Raw genomic sequence first — 15,827 nt, 5'->3', positions numbered from 1 at the left:
AGGGAAGGAAGCCCATCCACCCCCAGCATGCCTGCACAGGCCATCCAGGTCCCAGCACTGTAACTTAAACCAAAGCACGCTGCAGCGCCCTGCCATGAAAAGCAGCAGAGGTTGCATTTCATCGCTAATCTTGTGGCTTTGCTCACAGCTACAACTAGAGATCCCAGTAAAACAGGCGCAGGCGAATTTTTGTGTGCTCTCTGTGCAGCCACATGGGAGGGTCTCTGGGCAGAAGCCTTCCCAGGCTTGAGTATTTTGGGGTAATTCAGGACTTGTAATGAGGTTTCATTGCACATTTTAGAACAAGCCGAGTCTCTGCCCCAGCCACTCATGACCGTGGGCACCGTGTGAGCCATGATGGGGCAGGTATGAAGAGAGACAGAATAGCTGTATGTTACAATCCTGAATTAGGACAAACATCTCCAGACCTTATATAGTGCCTTCACTTGTGCCATATAAGCAGTACCAACCTCAACACAAGCTTCTCTTTTCCCTTCCCTAAGCTGCTCAAAGAGGCGTCCCAGAGCAACCCAGCAGCAGAGCCCCCTATCGCGGCACTATGCCTGGTGCACACCTTGGTGCTCAGTCCCAAGCACAGGGACATGGGAACCTTCATCTCCTCAGCAACAATTGCACAGACTCTATATATTTATAGCCTCCCACAAATGTCCTGAAGAGGAAAAGATAACATAAAAGCACCAACCAGAAAAGCAAACAGAGGAGAGCTGTGCTGTGTCCGTGTGGTTACACTTATTGCTCAGATGCCTTTTAGTTTTGGTGACTGTCCCAGCAGTTTCCAAGAAATCTCTCCCTATCCTGTTTCTATGGGGAGGTGTAGGGTTACACTCCAACCCTGAAGGCACCAACATTTGAGGACAGAGTCAGGCCACGAGGTCAAGCCTGTATTTGAGACGTGAGCAGGACCAGGTCACTGGAACAGGCTGCACTTTCCTGAGAAAACAAAGATCCTCCAAGGGTCCCTGGGACGATCAGGAGGTGCCGGTACAGTCCTGTGGGGTTGGGTCTGCAGGTTTGCACTGTGCAGAAGAGCTGGACGGGGAGACACATTGCTTCGCTGCCACCGGACGCACCTCACCCCTTCCCAGAGCAAGGCAGCACCTCTTGGCAGGGCTCAGCAGGGGATGGGAAAAACTGCTCAGCAATAAATTCAGGTCAAATCTTGAATGTTTCACCTGGTTTGATTTTTAGTGGAAAGACCCTCATTTTACTATACCGGTAAAAGCACATCAGATAACATTCACCATTGTTACTTCTACGGGATAAAGTATGAGTGCCTTTTGCTATTTCAGATTTTTCCCTATATCAAAATTTGTATAGCTTATCCATTTCACCCTGGCAATAAGGTCCAAATAAGACAGAGGCAGACATTAGGAAGACCTACCAGGAGCAGACTTACTCAGGAGCATTCCTATGGGCAAAGCTTCACCCAAGAACCTCTTTTTATATATATATATATAAATACACCTTAGAGACATTTTAATGTGCAGAGAAAAAAAAAAAAACGCCTCTTAGGTTCCTGGTCCTGTTCATTTCCCACATGGAGCCCTAATCTTTTCCAGTGGTAACTAGTTGGGGTGTCACAAACACAGGATTATACCTTCAGGTGAGGAAGAGCTTCTTATAAGCTTACTGCTTAGCTATTGTAGATCTCACGCAGAAATTGCACACACATACAGAGGTGTGCATTATTTAAGATGGAGCAGCAAGACTGCAGATGGAGGATCTTCTGACTCAGGAAAGCAGGAATACTAATTATTGTTCTTCCCATGTAGCCATCCAATGCCGAAGTGAGGAAAATGATGTATGGGGAATTATTTGATCTTTCAGATATACTTCTAAAACACACTGTTCAGCAGTAAAAGTTATTATCAAAATGCGTTTCTTACAGCCAAGTGCCCAACGCTGGATTTGGGTTGATGTTTTGACAGGCTGCAGTTGTCAGCTCTGCAGTCAGGTTATTCTATTTGGATATTTCTGACCTTGTGCTAAAATTTCAAGGAGAAAGTGCACTTACATTTTTAATGCACATCCTGTTGACACACCATCCTTCCCTGTGGGAGAAGTAGTGCTTGAGAAGGGAAGAGTAAGAAAGAAGATAAGTAATTCCTCTCAGTTGGATAAACCCATTGATTGCATGTGCACAAGATTAAAAAGAAAAAAAAAAAAGAAATAATCATTGTATGGTGTTTATTATTTCAGTGTGGGGCAAAATGTAATTTCTAAAAATAATATCAATCTACCATGGGAAGCCACATAATTTTTATCAGGATAATTGATAGATCAGACCTCTGTCTAATGTTTCTGTTCACAGAAAATTACAGCCTTGGAGAAGAACACATTATTGCTGCAAAAGTCAAAGTGAGCACTGAAGAGCTGACAGCCCTGGCTGGGGACAGAGGTGGCTTTTCACAGATACCATTATGTCTTACCAGGGCTAAATTGATTTGGACCATATGACAATCAAAGTAACAACATTTATGGAGCTTGATCTGCTGTAGGAACCAAAGCAGCACAAGGAAGCCCTTTCACTGCACTTCTCATTGAAACATGTAACATATTTTAAAAACCTGAAATTTGGAGGAAGTCTCTAACCATCCTGTGTTTTCCATCATTCCATCCCTGGAGAAGAAGGATCTGCCGCTCTGACACCAGATGAAGCCATTCCTGGGACCTGTTTTCTAACACAGCCTGGGCAGAAAGCCCACTGCAACGGTAAGTGCTTGGGGCAGCCGGTCTGCAACTGCTTCCGACAGCCTCGGTCATGGCTCCCATCTTCCATTTCCTCTTCTCCAAAAGGGAAGCCAGACAGCTACTTAGGAAGCTTTGAAAAAAGTCTCGTCAAGTATTTAAAAAAAGGAGACAGTGTGACAGCGTGTGTGTGCGTGTCTCCAGGTTTTGGCCCATCCCCAGCTGGCTGATGGTGTGGTGCTGGCTTTTGTCTTTGTTTCCAAGCTGCAAAATAACAACACAAACGAAAACCTAAGTAACATATTAGTGACATACTTAATTTCAATTTTTCCATGTATCCCAGTACTCCAGAAATGTTTCACTATGCAACTCTAAATAAAGGAGCAGGGAATGGGCCACCAGGCAGACTCCAGCTGTGGGAAAGGAGAGAGGAGCTGGTGCGAGTTCACCAACAATAAGTAACACTCCGCTGTTTCACACCTACAGCTTGCAAAAAAATAAAAAAGGAGATGCTTCAGAGTTCAGGGAGAACTGAGGGTGCTCTGAAATTTTCCCTGAGTGCCTGAGAGCATGATAAAATGAAAACAAGCATTTCCAGGAACACCTGAGAAGATGGTTACATGCTACCTTGGATTCCCAAGGATACTCCTGATCCTTTGCAGATCCTACTGCTCCTGCTGCCCCGGGATGGTCACCCTGAAGGCAAGGCCTACTTATTAGAAACTCTTCTCTTAAGAAAACAAGTCCCAAGAAAGGCAATAGGAAATAGTTTTTGTTTTGCTTCATTGCTTAGCTGAGTTCTGGTTAATATTAAAAAAAAAATCAATGCTGAATCACTCTAAATTAATGTTGCTATTCAGGTCTTGATAAACCAGCACAAAAGTTTCATCTCGCCCTTGACCTGCCACTTTGTAAAGCCCCCATAAATTTACAAAACAAAACTAAATTTAATTTAGTTGACATCTTAGCTCTGTATCCAGCAGAACACATACAAGCATGCTCACACCCTCTTGGTATCTGCGTTACAAAATGCACACACTGTTTTAATTGACACAAGAAGCCGCACAGACAGATATATTTTAATGATGCTTTTATTTCTTCTGCATGCAAATGATCATTTCTCATGGTGCTTTCCCCAAATATTACCCATTTGCTGTCACTGAGCTGCAAATCATATGTCTTCTTTCAGAAGAAATCAGCAAAGAAAGATAGACAACCTAAATCCTGACTCTGGTCCTTCTGCAGAGAGGGGTCAGGTTAAGAAAGCAAGGTTTGACATAGCCCACCTTCCAGCTGTATTTCATGCCCTGTTTGTTGGCTTTATTGGTCATGAAATGTCCATGCAAAGCCAAAGGACCCTCCTAAACACCTTATTTGCTTTGCTGTGAGTTCTTTATTCTGCAGACGACCAAATTAAGAGCAACGCTAGATAAACTACATGGTCTTTCCCAAGACATACCACTAGCATTTTCGGCTTCATAGTCTACAAGAGCAGCAGATGCCCTTGCCTTTTAATTATCTTAAGCCAGGGGGAGCAAAGATCTGAGCTCTTCGGCTGTCCCACAGAGACTGGGAGCTGAAGAGTTGAGGCAGAGCTGCTGCCACCTGCCACACCATCCCCAGCCACCAAGTCTCCATCAGTGTGAAAATGAATGTGTTTACTTCCCATCAGTGGGTGAAATCAGAGCCCTTGTGCAATTTCTGTCAACAATTACTTGATCACCCTGTTTTTGTGCGGGTCTGATGATTGCAGTGCAGTGTCCCTTGTCAGGGGATGGCTGAGAGGCTGGAAGGGATTAACCTGTTGCTTAAAACCAGCATACAACAATGAGGAGAAGAGGTGAATAAAAGGATATTAGCAGTGCAAGCTTTGCAGGACTTTTTTTATTCACATGCTGACTTGTTTCACCTTAAACAAGCTAGGCTAAGAGATGTGGCAAATTAAATGCTAAGTCAAGCCTACCTTGGCCTGCTTCTGCAGCTGTTAATCTGATTTTTGAAGCCACCAGCTTGCTGGGCAGTACGAACGCAGTTTGCTGGATGCTCTCATGGCTGGTGGTGCAATGTAAGCACAACACACAGAATACAATCCACCAGTGTCCCTACGCCAGATCCCATAACCTACTTCCTAGGCCTGCTGCCAGTGTTGTGCTATGAGTCACGAAGAGAAACAAACACAAGGAATGTCAAATTAAATAGGCCACAAAGCTTTCGCAGCATTTAAAAGCAGAGCAGTTGTGCTGGAGCGTACAAACCTCTCTGGACTCCTCTTGGACTGCTTCTCATCTTGGTAATAAGAAACATCCCTTTAATTAGTTCCACCTAATGAAATTCATAAGCCAGGGAGTGGGAGTTTTGCTCCTGGGTGGAAACTGAAAGCTTCTCTCCACTCGATCTGCCCATTTTCTGCAGCAGTCATTAGCAAATTTTATCAAATCTCTGTGTTAAACAGTAACAACTATTGTTCGCCCGGAACACAGGTCCATTTATGAGCTGCAACACGACACATCTTGGAAACCCCAGACTGAAAGGTACTTCTAAAACAAAAATTAGGACTGGCAAGAAAAAGTCGTTTCAAATTGTTAAGAACAAACAATAGAGAAACTTCTACCTGATCTTTCTGGCTGCTGAGATCAGAGAAGTTCCTTTACCTTTCTGGGTTTGGGCAAAATAATTTACAAAATTGATTCCATCTTTCCTTACAGTTAAGGGACATCCATTACCTCTCTAGCTGAAGCTTCAGGTTCCTTGCATCAGGGACAAGTAAAATAACTCTAGGAAACCTCAAGTTGTGCATTTGCTCCTATGGAAATACTGACCCACGCGGGTCTGTTTAAATCCATTTAGTTTACGTGTCTCTCAAGACAAAGTGATATCCATGGCAACAAACAATTTCACTGCAGAAGAGAGAACACATCCAGAAAGAGCGTGTAATCGCTCTGTTTAGCGATGACTAAAAGTCTGAAAGCATAAAGTTTGAGCTCTCCAGCACAACATCAGCGCCCTGCAGAATACCCAGGCTTTTATTGGGACACTTTTGCAAATGTCTGTAATAGAGGATGGTGAGGGAAATCGAAGCCTGGCCCACTGTTTTCATTTCCAAACTCTTTTGCAAAGAGGCATGGCTCGCTGTGCATCTGTAGTTGCCCTTTGAGAAGGTAACAGAGGAGGGCAAGCAGGAGGGAGCAATTCCAGCTACATTTGGAGACAGCAAAAGCACAAATCACCACTAAGGCAAACTGTTAGGATGATAAGGATTTCGGTACAAACTGTTTTCAGCACCTACTGGGGCCCCTTGGTGTATTGGCATGTTTTCCTCAAAGTGGCTGCTGACTGATACATTCATCCTGTTATTCCACATTGGGTCCCATAATTACAGAGCCTGATTTACAGGGTTGGTTGTGGCTGCTATTATGGGAAGCTGGGATGCTGGATGCAGCTGCAGTGCTGAGGGGGGAAGGAGGGAGGAAGGTTGCACACGGCAGCTCTTGCATGAACGCTTGCCACCCTGGGCAATGTTAACAGAGGGAAAGGAGGAAGCCACAGCCCCCCTAGGGTATTCCCAAGACTCCCTCCCACTTAGAAAGTCATCATTGATTTGGGCTGCCAGCAGTAACTTTCTAGTTTAGCACTCCAGGGTGAGTTTTTCAAAGCTTTCAGCAATAGCTCAAACCAGCCTTGCACTCAAGACCTGCTAGAGAAAGCAACTAGTGCAGAACACATGTTGCTCTGGTCCCATTGGAGCTAAAGGACTGCTTTGCAGGTTCAGCGCATCTAACCCAGCAGTGTCTTACCCTGGCCTGGATCCCCTTCCCCTCCAAACCTGGCTGCCTGCTAACATTTGCTATGCTCTGCAACCTCTGTGCTCTGGTCCCCACTCCGTTGAGATAAAAAGCTCCCACCAACATTGCTCAAGGCCTCCAAGACAATTTCCTGAGTCGTTGGGATCCTTCTACCTGCAAGCCACACTCAGCACTCACTTTTAGTCTTGAAGATCTGTGGAAGGTGGGTACAGGGTTGTCAGAGAGACAGACAGACACTGCGGCAGAGGGAACACAAGAGAGACCCAAGGCTAAATTTGTAAAGTGGTGTTTTGGTGCCATTACCTGCCTAAATGCTACACAGCCACTTGAAAATGATGTGATTGATTACAAATTACATCACCACCACCCCATCAGACCTTGCATACAGCGGTGCTGACAGAGCACCCGTCAGCTTCATTTCTGAGAACCCATAAATGCAAGAGCTATAAGGTCATCACCCTTGCAGGTAAAATAAGGGACTCTTGTTTTGAAAGCCAAAGCGGCTCTATTAGGAATTTGAGGTCAAAGTACTTAAAGGGGTGTGCACTGTCCCCTACAGATGTAACCAGGGTGAGCATGCCTCCCACAGAAAACACAAAGTGTGAGATGTCTGCTTTGTCAAGGAGTAAATGGTTTATTTCAGGCTTCTTATATTGGGGCTTCCTGTCCCAAAGAGGAACAGGTCCTACTTCTGGATGCCATAGCTTATCCATTGAGGAGAACAAATTGTTTGAAGATTAATACTGAATTTAGCACCTCTACTTCAGATCAGGAGGTTATTTTAGAGATTAGACTGACCTGAGTGAAAAAAACAGAGGCACCACTTCCCCTACTTGCAAGTGCCCGCAACTCGCCCCCTCCCCCCCATATCTACCTCACCCACCACCATCCATCTGAGAAACCCCACCTCCATTACTGCAGGGATTTGCATTTCAGCTGCAATAGAGGATGGTCTCTTGCTCTGCAGCTGCAGTGATACATTACCCACCCAGGTACTGACCAGGCTCTGCAGGCCAGCTTATCTGCCAAGGTCTACTCCCATGACCCTTTGTCCCCGTTAGCCTGCTGAATTTATGCTCCTTCTCTGATGTATTGCTACATGAAGCTGAAAGTAATGCTGAAGTTTTTCCTAGTGGCGCAGTTAAAACCATTTTTTTTAAAAAAAGCCCATGGATAAAACTGTCTCATTTTACCAAGATTGGGTGGGATGCAGCCTTGCTCTCTCATTTGGAACACAGCAAACATCAGTTGATCAAAATGGCTTTGAGAAGAGACTTTTAATACAAATTTGAAGGAGCTATAAGAAAAAGTTAGTGCGGTCTTTGGGGAAAGCTGGACTGAATTTATAGAGACCTTCAAGTGATTGGAACTCAACTACACAAATCAAAATGAAAATCTCCACTGATTCTTGGTGGAAAGACACAAGGCTAAGCTAGGTTTTTATTATGGTTAACCCTTTTGATGCTTACTGCTGGAGTTATGGATTCAGATGCATGTGTAGATACTGTAATTGGCTGCTGGTATAAACAGCATCTTCCTGAGTCCAGAAACCAATAGCTGATTGCTCATCTGTCTCTTGGACCTTTTCTCCCAAGAAATTGTGGGTATTTATAAGACAGCACCCTCTCATTTGCTTGCCCTCAATAGGGCAATGCATTCCCAAAGCCATCTATCAGAGCTAGGCTGGTGATGGAGACTGAACCATCTCGCTCTCCTCTCTCCTCTCCTCTCCCACATCATGCCTCATTATGCCTCCCTTACCAGTGGCCAAGATCCGGCTGAAGCAGGCCAAATTTCAGGCTACTCAGCAATCCCAGCTCCCAGGGGAGCACGAGACACAGGCTGGAGAAGCCTTTTCTATCATTACTCCCTGGAGCCATTAACAGCTGAGAAGTGGCTTTGCCAGATCTCAGCTCCTCTCCAGTTACATCCCCACCAACCATGACCCTAAGCAGAAATCCCAGACTTATAAAATTAAACAGGTCATTCCCATGAGCCACCCTGGGACTCCACATTTGGACGGGATCAGGGGAAAGAGCAGAGGCACATCTGCTCCCAGAGCAGCGCAGAATGAGCAGTGTACAAATGCAGGCTCTGAGATTCCCTGGCCCTGGTTTTCTCATAGCTGCAAGTCAAACCGGACACGGATATAGCACAGTAACCTATTGAACCAGATCTCATTAGCTAACTACAGAGAAGTCTAGCAGACCATTAAAAATCAAGCTAAATATAGGCACACATCAAAAAAACGGTAATTCTACAACTCTGAGACTAATTCCTCAGGGAGCAGAATATTATAACACATTAGATGTTCTTCAGACGATGCAACCACAGCTCTAGCGAGCCCGAAAGCTTTAACCAGATCTCCCCAGAACCACAGGGAGGAATGCTGTGCCTCTGCTCCCCTGCCAAAAACCCCAGCCTCCTGCCTGCCTGGTTATTCTCCGCGCTTAGACATGCACGAGCTCACATGGCAACCCAGGGGTGTGCTACCCTTTCCAGCCTCCCCTGGCTCACTCCTGCTTTCAAGGCTCATTGGGTAGCTCAGAAGACAGCACATTGTATTCCCCTTGAGAACAGGGGTGTTGGTGGCAATTGGTCATGAGTAGGACCAGCAGCTGGGGACAGCTTTTAAACATCCAGTGTCACTGGGAACAATGTCCCAGTCCAACTCTGGGAAGTTACTGCTTTTGGCTCACACCTGGGCAGTAAAGACACCCCACTAACAGTACTGGGTGCCAAGTGCAAAGAGATGGGTGTTGTCCAATGGTCTGAGCACAAGGCTGGGTGGTAACAGCTACAGACCTCCCCACCTACAGCCTTCAGGTTTTACCAGGCTCTCATGGAGGCATGAACGAAGAAGACCAAGACCCTACCCAATATAAACCAGGACTTTCGCAGTGGTCCCATGAGGTTAAATTAGTTTGTGTGAAGACTTTGGGAGCACAAGTAATCTTCTGGTTCAAATCTCCAACATTATGTGAAACATAGTCCTTTGATAAGGGCTGAATTACTACAGGGAACTTCAAAGCCATCAAAGAACTTGTGCTTGGTGACGTTTGTGTGCAGCGCTTTGAGTGTTTTCTCCACTTTTCCTAGTCACTATGCAACAGTCAATTAAAAAGCGCTGTTCTCTTTGTAGCCTTCGCTGCAGTACGAGGTTTATTGTCCTATTTGTCACTGTTGAACTGCCTCAGGCTGAATTATTTATAGCACTGAAGAAGATGAATTAAGTGGTAAATTCAAAGTGGGTCACAGCGACATCGCCTTGGCCTTGCAACCCAGACATGTCAGTAGGCTGATGTCTTGGTCTCCTTGACTTAAGGGGATGGAGCACCATTGTCCATACTCACACCAAAATCGCAGGCGCCTGTACTCCCCTGCCCTTAGGCCACAGGGCTAGGAGGCAGGTACCAGCACTCTGCCTTATCCTCCACAGGAGACTTTCCCCCACCTTTTTATCTGTGTATACTCTGGTATTTCAATTAAGGAGATCACTGCAGCACCCTCAGCAAGAAGCTCCACAACAGGGCCACATTTCTAGCATGTGACATGGCACGCTATTACATCGTACTGCCGGTGGCATGCCCCAGGGTGAGCCAAAATGCCCCAAAAATTCAGAAAGCAGACCAACAGCCTGAGATTTTTAGTTTTTAGCATAGGAACAAAACAGCTACTTAAGCACGGGGTTTTTAAAAGGAAATCCTGCATGAATTTCCGTCCCTAAATCCCAACTGAATCTCTTAATCCTCCACCGAGAACAGCCTGTGCTCTACGCCACCTCGAACTTCGACGACGACAATGATTCCGTTGTTTCCAAAAGAGGAGAATCACTTTTCACATTCTTATGCCACATCTGAGTGCATAGCAGAGGCTCAAGCAAGATTCTTACGTGGAGAGTCCCCCAGATACTTTCCATGCCAAAAGGTGGGGAGCCCTACCACAGGCAAAGGGGATGGGGTACCTGCCTGGCATGGCCCCGGAACTATGAGTATGAGGATATTAATCTCAAAAATATTGGAGATTTACGTTATTTTACCAATATCTATGTTCAAATATAATGCCCAAGCATTTTTTAAATCCACTTCAAAAATAAATACATACATGAAGTGAAACACCGCTCTCTCCACACCACCCTTTTTCCTTGGAAAGCACCAGACATGTTGATTGAAGTAATCTTGGGGTTTTCTCAGAGGGTGTCACAGGAGCTCATACAGCTGCTACAAGCTCCATGTGTGGATGGAGGTCCTGGGCTAACAGACAACAGGTTCTCAGAAAGGATCATCTGACCCTGAGATGGAAAATGCGCTCCTGGCCATGAAACCAAAGGGTAATAAAAAAAAATAATCTTTTTCCTGTGTTATTGGTATTTTCTCTCCATGGTGCAAGGGCAGACAAATTGCATTATCTCTTGTGAGAAAATCTGTATCAATAGTACCATCTAATAGCATAAAAGACAAGACAGCATCAAAATTCATGATGAACTGGCTTTAGTAGAAAGGCTGGGAAACAGCCTCCACTTTTGTAAAGCTGCAATAACATTCTGTTGCTGTATGATGCAATCACCTTCCCTCCAACGTTGCCTGGTACAATACTGACATCTTGCCCTCGAAAGTCAAAATCTCTTGGCTAAGAGACCAACCAAAAATAAAGAGGAGGGTTTAGATTTAAGTACAGCAGGATGAAGAGTTTTAGCAACAGCAAACTTCCTGAGAAATGTGGTTTAAGTAATCCCACTGCTACGTTCAAATTCAGGTTGAATTTACTTAATAGCTCCAGCAAATGAGAGACCGTGGACCAGACTCCCCAGCCCGGGCAGAGGAGGGGGAGGAAGCAGACAGCTTTAATTAACAGGCAAATCCACAAAAGCTTGCTCAAGAGGGGATCATTCCGAGGGTACGGATCCCCATGTCTCCCTGCCCAGGAACACTCCAAGCATCACATTGCCTCTCTCCAGCATGCTCTGGCTTTTTTTTTTTTAATTTTTAATTCTTTTTGTAGAGGTCCAGCCTCCCAGATGACAAATGCAGCCCCTCAGCAAAGCAGCCTGGTTCTTCCTCCAGCAGGAGGGAAGCACTTTTGTCCAAGTAGAGTCACAGGGAGGCAGAAGATGGGACTGGCCAACCCCACACACCCCAAGGGCACTGCTCTGAGTACCCCTCCCTTGGGAGCCTTGGTATGGGGGTCAGCTTCTCCCACACTTAGGAGGCTCTGCTCTGGCTTCCTCGTTTCTGTTAAAATGGAAACAAAATGCTTTTGCCCCGAGTGAAAAGAAAGCTTTCACCAATCTAAAAAACAATGTCCCAAAAACTTTATACTCTGGTCAGACATTAGAATGAAATATCCTCTGAGATTACTATGAACTGACATACTTTGCGATGTTTCAGGCCCTCTCTGGAACTGAAAAAAAAAATCCTGCTTGTCCAGATCCATCTGTAAGTCAATCCAGTGGTAAATCTAGTTCTTTTGCCCCGACTGTTTGCTGAGGAAGCAGAGTTTAAAAGGCACCCTTGGTCACAAGAGCAGCAGATCTGCACCAATATTGAGGGTGGCAATTTTCTTTCAGCTTGCCCAAAGCCAAGGTAACACTTCCACTATTCAGGCAGATCAGCCTGTGTTTAGGAAGGAAAGTGGTGAGACTGGAATGGGGAAAGCTGGTTTAACAATGCAGTAGCTGGCTCACTGTGACAAATAGAAAATGAATTTGCTGTTTCCCTCTGACTACATATTGCATTTGTTCCAATTTCTTGTCTCGTTCTCTGCAAGAAGTACCCAGATTAGTATCTTCATTATGATGTTAGTCACACTGAAATAAAATGTTCAACTGATATCCATACTGGATTTCCCCTCATCCAAAACAACAGCTGCTCCTATAAGCACTTAGGGTTTTCAATGTGTCAGATACTCCTCAACACAAGCTTTATTTTACTGAGCTGGTACTGCTTTTGTACAAGAATCCATTCCCGTACAGATTCTATACAACTTCCTTTGCATATACAATAAAGAAAAGATGGAAAAATTATACCATGCCAAGAAAGCTGTCTTACCAAACAAGAGCTGTCGCCTGTAGGGTATATTTAGAAATTGGAGGACAATTTAGGAAGAGAGTCGCACAACATAAGCCAGAAGAGTAATGAAAAGTAAAGAGAGTGGGAGTTGCTTTCAGGTATTGAGCACTCCCAGACAGCATCAGTGAATATCCAGACCGACACAACTCTTTTCCACCTCACCAAGTAACAGCAAAACCCAACACTTACGCAGCATTTTTCATTCATCCGTCTCAAATTGCATCGCAAGGTATGATAAAGCATTGAATTTCGCATCTCTCCCTGCACTGATGCACAGAGCTGAAGCCCAAGGTCACATGAAGGCAAAGGCTAGGGACAAATGTAGGCCATGGAGTCATGTTTGTTGCTGTAGATGCTGAGTTTGGACCTTCTCTTCAAACCTTAAAGCAGCTTTGCCAGCCTTGCGTGGGCAGGGCGGCCTGTGGGATTTGCCTACTCTGTCATTTCAGTAGGAGCAGAGCTTCCAAAGCAGATGTCGCACCAAGGAGTAATTTTGAGCAGCACGTCCACTTCAGCCCACAGAGTCCCAGCGCTGCTGAGGCTGGTGGGCACCTCTAGAGATACATCCAGTCCAACTCTCGCTCACAGCAGGGTCAGCAACAGCCACAGCAGGCTACACAGGGCTATGTCCTGTCAGGTTTTCGATACCTTCAAGGATGGAGGTGCCACAACCTCTCTGGGCAACCTGTGCCAGTGTTTGACACTCTCCCCCCCCCAAATAAAAACGTTTTCTCCTATATTTAAATGAAGTTTCCTGTATTTTGGTTAGTGTCCCTTGCCTCAAGTCCTGTGTCTGGGCACCACTGAGAAAAGCCTGGCTCCATCTTCTTTACTTCCCCCATCAGATATCTATATCCATATGGATAAGATCCCCCCGAGCCTTCTCTTCTCCAGGCTCTCTCAGCCTCTCCTTGTATCAAAGATGCTCTAGTCCCTTCATCATGTTTGTGGCCCTGCACAGACTCTTCAGCATGTTCATGTCTCTCCTGTACTGGGGAGCCCAGCACTGGACCCAGCACTCTAGAGGCACCTCAGCAGTGCTGAACAGATAGGACCACCTCCCTCAACCTACTGGTGACTGATCACAACCCTTTGAGCCTGGCACTTCACTACTGTTTAATTTACCTCATCATCCACCTCCTCAGACCATAATTCACCAATGAGGATTTTAGAGGAGACAGTGTCAAAAGCCTTGCTAAAGCTACAATAAGCAACATCCACCGCCCTCCCCTCAGCCACCAAGCAAGTAATCTCACTGTAGAAGACCATCCAGTTAACCAAGCATTTCTCCTTCAAGAATCCATGCTGACTAAACCCAAACACCTTCTGGTCCTTTCTGTGTCTGGAAGTTGTTTCCAGGCTCATCTACTCCACCACCTTCCCTAGGGTCAAGGTGAAGCTAATGAGCCTGTAGGTCACCAGATCCTCCTAAATTCTTATTTGCTTTCCTTCCAGTCCTCGGGAACTTTCTCCAGTTGTCTTGTGCTTTTAAAGATATTCAAGAGTAGCATCATGATGACATCAGTCCACAGCATGCCAGAATGCCACTTCTAGATAGCTCGGGGAATGCAGTATTCCAGCCCAGACCTGTGCCTTTGACAGAACAACCTGCCCAAAGAGTTTGTATTTGTTCCTCAACACTTGAAACAACTAAGATCTGCTAGGACTGTATGACTGTTATTACTGAATGAAAGCCGCACCGCATGACTTGCCTTATCGATTACAGGAACAAGGGGAAGCAGAGGGACACTCAGCTGTAAGGAGCTGACACAAAAGATCAGAGTACTGGCAGCAGGGACAGCATCTCCCTTCAGAGCAGGGCTAACCAAACCACCCCATCTCCTGTGCTCTCAATGCAAGGACTGCAACATGTAAAATCAGCTGCAAAAGCCCTCACTGACCAAAAAAGCCATACAGATCAGAAATGCACTTGTTTCCCCCACCCTCATCTCAGGAGCAGCTGAGCTGTAGCATAAGTGATTTTGTTCACAGCAAAGCCTAGATCACCTAAACTGCACCACCACAAATGAGTAAAGCCTGATTTTTTTGTTTTCTTCCCCTCTCAACTGTTCTAGCTCAGTAGGTGAGATGGATTCAAACAAAAAAAACCACCAAAGCCCGAGGGTGCTGAATTTTAAACTACACACCCACAACTACATTTTCAGTAGCTAAGTTATAAAAGAAGAAAGATAAAAATAAAATTTCAGAAGTGTGAAGGTTGTCACTAGAATATTTTTATCTAAAGTGAGTCACAAAGCCTGAGAAGTAGGATTTTTTTTTTCCTATTAACACTGCAGAAAAAACTTTAAAAAAAAAAATCAACATAAAACCACCACCCCAATGCAAAACAATGAGAAAGTTAAAAGCTACACTAAGCTGCAGCAAGACACTAGTTACTGCAGCATGTAAGAACCAACAGTTTCTTCCTACACAGAGAGAGATCTTGTTAGAAAGCAGTAAACAAAACTCACCCCTCTTAACCCAGCACAGGAAAGTTACAGTGACCTGAGAAGCCTATAGGTATTGACAGTACCAGAAAAGATTGTTATAGCAGCTTCCCTATCCAAAGGCTGAATTCAAAGTACTAGGAAAGCACATTCTTGAATAGCAGGAAGGGGTGCGTGAAGTCTGAGCAGGGCCTGGAAGAACAGGAAAATAAAAGTGGAGGAGAGGAAGGGACAGAGACCTTCCACTTGTTGGCAAAGACTGCAATCCAGGGTTTAACATCACTGCAGGGTACGTCTCCACGTCTGCTATGGGAGTTGGCAGAAATGGTTTGCTATGAGAACAACAAGAGCAATTCTGTGGGTACTGTGTGTGCAACAAGTCCTACGTTAAAAATTCCGATTTATGCCACGTGCAGATCTCCCCCAAAAGAAATCTACCTCTTCCTATCTACAGGAAACAGACTTTTAAAAGATTTTCTTCTCAAACAGTTTTTGGTTTTGTGTGAAAGTTTAATATTCTTAAGTTCATAATGACATCAGGATCAGGAATTCAGATTGGGGGGGAGGGGTTGTAGTTTTTCTTTTTTTCTTTTTTTTTTTTTAAACACAAGGTCAGAGCGTACAATCAGACAAAGCTCTGCCATCAACTTGATAGAGACAGAAGCACATTAAAGGTTGTTTAAAGTGCAATTTAGTAGCATTCCTAAGACATCAAATTGTTTTCCTGCAGCTGTTACCCATGCTTTCAACAGCACTGATTAACACTCCACTCTGAAATCAGGTTCTGCCCGAGTGCCAGA

The sequence above is a fragment of the Antrostomus carolinensis genome, unplaced genomic scaffold, assembly GCF_000700745.2.
Source record: "Antrostomus carolinensis isolate BGI_N321 unplaced genomic scaffold, ASM70074v2 scaffold25705, whole genome shotgun sequence".
Taxonomy (NCBI): domain Eukaryota; kingdom Metazoa; phylum Chordata; class Aves; order Caprimulgiformes; family Caprimulgidae; genus Antrostomus; species Antrostomus carolinensis.
This window is presented reverse-complemented; position numbering follows the sequence as displayed.